Source organism: Dermacentor albipictus, chromosome 5 (genome assembly GCF_038994185.2).
Source record: "Dermacentor albipictus isolate Rhodes 1998 colony chromosome 5, USDA_Dalb.pri_finalv2, whole genome shotgun sequence".
In the NCBI taxonomy this organism is placed as follows: Eukaryota; Metazoa; Arthropoda; class Arachnida; order Ixodida; family Ixodidae; genus Dermacentor; species Dermacentor albipictus.
The window spans coordinates 94,307,502-94,312,214 of NC_091825.1; the positions used below are offsets into that span (position 1 = coordinate 94,307,502).

Sequence of the window (4,713 nt, forward strand, 5' to 3'; positions counted from 1 at the left end):
AGAGGCACAATTTGCCCATGGCTGCAGCAGGAAAGGGTGAACGGGGAGCACGAATCACGGTGTGCGTAAATTGGGAGTCTATGTCACTGTGCAGACTGCAGGATCAAATTCTTACTTCGAGAGGCTGCTTCCCAGTTCAACCGATCAGGCCGCAATATTCGAAAAATATAACACTGCGACCATAATCAAGTGACATAACAGCAAAATTAAACAGCAATCAGTCACCGCATGAGGTTCAGACAATACATCATACATTGGCGACGAACCATATGGCAACAGTGAGCATTCACATACACGGGTCTCTTAGGGTACATTGAGCTGCCTACCTACAGGCGTAGTGCCCGACTTCGTCGCACGTGGTGGTCTACTAACGAGCAACAACCAGCAGCAGAAACAGATTGGACAGAGTGTCCCACCTGTTTGCGGCGACAGTCGCTGTTAAAGATGAGCAACTTGCAGTGCAAAGCAGTCGGGTGACGCAGGCATCTGCTGCCGCAGCCTACACAGCGACATGGACTACCCATCATTTTAGCATTGACTCCTTTCCAGCCTGCATGTTTCTTTTCTTTTGGAGGCCGCTAATGTGTGGCTCACACTTGGTGTCCCACATTGTCTCAATATGGACAAGTCGCTTTCGTGGGCATCACCTTCATCGGCCACTTTTGCGGGCCTTTCCACCCAACCTCATACACGTCCGACCATGTAAGCACTTATGCTGGTCTCCGTTCATGCCTAATCGCGGCCGAGAAAGGCCAGAGGCACAATTTGCCCATGGCTGCAGCAGGAAAGGGTGAACGGGGAGCACGAATCACGGTGTGCGTAAATTGGGAGTCTATGTCGCTGTGCAGACTGCAGGATCAAATTCTTACTTCGAGAGGCTGCTTCCCAGTGCAACCGACCAGGCAGCAATATTCGAAAAACATAAAACTGCGACCGTAACCAAGTGACATAACAGCAAAATTAAACGGCAATCAGTCACCGCTTGAGGTTGACAATACATTATACATTGGCTACGAACCATCTTACAGGCATAATGCTTGCCTTTGTCACATGTGGTGGTCTGGTAACGAGCGACAACCTGCGGTACAAACAGATTGGACAGAGCCTTGCACCTGTTTGAACCAACAGTTGCCGTTGAAGATGAGCAACTTCCATTGCGAAGCAATCAGGTGACGCAGGCATCTGCTGCCGCAACCAACACAGCGACATGGACTACCCGGCATTTTAGCGTTAACTCCTTTCCAACCTGCACATTTATTTTCTTTCGGGGGCCGCTATGTGTGGCTCACACTTTGTGTCCCACTTTGTCGCAATGTGGACAAGTCGCTTTTGTGGGCATCACCTTCGGCAGCCATTCTTGCGGGCCTTTCCACCCATACGGCTATCAACTTCATACACTTCGAACCATGTAAGCACATATGCTGGTCTCCGTTTTGAGCAAATCATGGCCGAGGTAGGCCACAAGCACAATTTGCCCATGGCTGCAGCAGGCCAGAACGAACGGGGCGCACCAGTTATGGTGTGTGTATACTGGGAGTCTATGTCGCTTTGCGGACTGCAGGAGCAAATGCTTACCTCGAGGGACTGCTTACCAATGCAACTGACCAGGCCCCCACATCTGTAACACAGTTACCACAACCAAGTGTGGCAGCAAAACCAGATTCTGCAATCAATCACTTCACTGTAGCTTGCACAAAGACCCAGGCTATCAAGGAAGAGGAGCAATCATCAACGAGACTAGGAATATGGAAAATGAGAAAGCTTGCATTCAAGAGAGAAGCCACTCTGCTCTGCAAGCATTGAAGGCTAAAAACACCAAGAAAAGTAAAATGGTGCATAGCACATGTGCATAGGTTAATGCAAGACGCATGCCGATGCTGCATCAGCTATTTCAGGAGAGTAATTGCGCATGACAACATACACTAGAAGATACTGCTACAGATATGTTAGGCTGCTAGACAGTGACTGGTATTAAGTATCAGCGAAATATCCAAATATAAAGGTTGACCTTTATATTTGGATGAGGATGAATAACCTCTAACAAAAATGGGCAATGAGAAAGCTTGCATTTATAGAAGAAAAATTACACTTCGCACAAACGGAATTAACATGGCTTGGAAGCTGATTAAGGACGAACTGATGAAACTCAATCTTTTGGCCAGCGTCGTCCGTGCTTGGTCAGATGTTGCAGGTGCATCTGAAGACGAAGAATTTCTAGAAAGTCCTTTTTGAGTTACTTGGATGACTCAGCCAAATGTCCGTGCTGGTGGAATGGTGGCTGAAGCTCTTTGCAGTCTTAACACAGTCCTTTGCAGACTTGATATCTCATCCATATTCTTGTGCATATGCTTCTTTGTTCTTGGTGTAAAAGCCTTGCAAATTCGGCTCCAGCCCCTTCCTGTTGGTGCAGATAGGAGCTCCTGTGATGACCAAGATGTGCTTGGCATAGACTCTGTTGGGGCAAAACGGTGACACGTGAGATATAGCACAGATTAGCCAAATTTATGTGGGTTTTATATGTTCGAACCAATTATACTGAACCATATATATGAACAAACATTCATATCTGCTGCAAACGGCAAGCCAATACAGCATAGATCAAACATATTTATTTCTGAACCATATGTTGTTTACCTTGTAGTAGTAGCCAATGTCCACACAATGACCTTGTCGTAGCAGGCAGCAGCTTCTGTTTAGTGCGTGGAGTGTGTTGCTTTATACTGGTGCCGTCCTCATTACTGCATGTCTGGAACAGAAATTTTGACTGAATCAGAAATTGAAAAAGCAAAGTTTTGCAATATGAAATGCAAAAAGGTGTGACATATATGTTGTAATGATTTGCGACTACGGAACACATGCAAATGTACACTGTCTATTCTAGGGTGCTTAAGCAGCATGTTAAATAAATATTGCTATTGCCCATAAAATTGATGTCTGCCTAACTACAATGCATGTCAACAGCGCAAGTACTATTAAGATCACAAATGAGAACATTTGTGGGTTCATTTATGCTCTAGAAGTGATCACACTGCTAGTTACTCAAGCAAATGCATGAAAGTCATGAAGCTATTAGAACTGATGCATTATTTTTCTCCACGAACGTGATGCACCGCTTCACTACTGCAAAAATAAATGCCCTACGGTAAACCAATCTGAACAGCAAGAACATTTGGAACCAACAAGTACGAAATATGGGTATCATGCTTGCAACTGTTTAATACATTAAATTCTGTACTTTCACTTCATTTTACCAAAGGATTATTCGGTTTTGTGGACGAAAGACGTTGCCGGCCGACTCGAAAAAATGTTTAATCTGTATATTGATAAGGCTACTCAGTCACCTACAACCACGGCTACAATAACATGAAAAATGAGACGCGCGTTCCGATATCGCTCTTTCTTTCCTGGTTGTGTGTGTAAACCAAACGACAGCCTCGCAAGTAAAGGTTTATTTAGGAAACAGCAACTGAGATCCTCACTGCCCATATGTAATGCAGGATCTAGTTCGTTAACTTGTGCCCGCCTGGAAGGTAATGAGACAGATATTATATAACGATTGAAGCAGCAGTGTTAAACGACTCACCGTTATTGCCGTTGTCAGCCGCAGCAAAATCCAGCTCCCGTTTCGATGCAGACCTGTTCCGAATGGCTCACGACCGAAACCCAACTGCCGGGCTTACATGTCCGCTTGCAAACACGTAACTTCACCCCAAGTTACATAGAAGCGCAAGAAACTAGTTTTAGAAACAAAGAAGCAACCAGTCTTGAGTGTACGAACGAATGAATCCGTGCCGCCGTGCACTCGGAAATACCGGTAAAAATTTTAAATCCAGGCCAGAGGTCACGTGAAAGATCGATGATGCTGAACGCTATTTGCGTTCATAATGGCGAAGAAACAATAAACTTACTAACAAAGAGTACAATATCTAATTAGCAATGATAATTTTGCCCTGTTTTTATGTAAAAGAAAATGCTTCGGTAATTGTAAGAGAAAGTTTGTAAGATAAAATTGCGCTTATTACGACGCCTCTACCGGGAAATGTTGGAACTAACGAACGAATCCCGAGGTGATGCTACTAGGTCGGCTTTGTTAGCAGCGGCGCGCGGTCGATTTTTTCGCCCTCTGTGGCCATTAGTTGAACTTGAGAGTGTACGGGGCCTACCACACTCAGTCAAGTCCTAGGCAGAGCAAATACGCCCGATCTTACTCGCGCCTGCGCAAAAACGGCTGGCGATCCCTCAAATGAACGTCTCGTGCCAGACTACGGTCTGCTACGGTCGAGTGGGCCGAACGGCGCTCTCTCGCTGAGGCTCCGCATGTGAAAAAATTTTGCGAGGGCGCTGCGAGCGAACTGGAGAGGGGTAGAGACGCGCTTCGGGCCCTGAGACTGGTTGCGCGCGTACGCTCTTATAATAGTGCTTTATTTCCATTGCTAATTTTTATTAACACATTTTTGCCACTTATATATATATTTCAGTCATGTGTTACAGAATACAACGTCTTCAATTTTGCTGTCGTTGTCTAGTGCGTCGCCTGCTAGCCAGCGCGCGTTCGTTGCGCGGACGCTGGGGTACGCCAAGTTTTTCATGCAAAAAGTCTGTGCAGTAAAATTGTGTTATGGTTTTACTTGCATTGGTGCGCCCGAGACTCTTGTCGGCTGGTATCAATTGTAGTTTTAGTCATGTGAACTGCTGTTTTTAACATTGTTTTCT

The 4,713-nt window shown here is 45.5% G+C and overlaps 1 long non-coding RNA gene across 1 annotated transcript; it reads right to left on the bottom strand.

The window, feature by feature from the left end:
* Window positions 1-2,049: 2,049 nt before the first annotated feature.
* LOC139060545 (uncharacterized) lies at window positions 2,050-3,694 on the bottom strand. The gene is made up of 3 exons (XR_011514909.1): window positions 3,584-3,694; window positions 2,635-2,746; window positions 2,050-2,452 (listed from the first exon to the last, which is right to left on the bottom strand). It is a non-coding gene; the product is annotated as an uncharacterized lncRNA (long non-coding RNA).
* Between the last annotated feature and the right edge of the window lie 1,019 nt (window positions 3,695-4,713).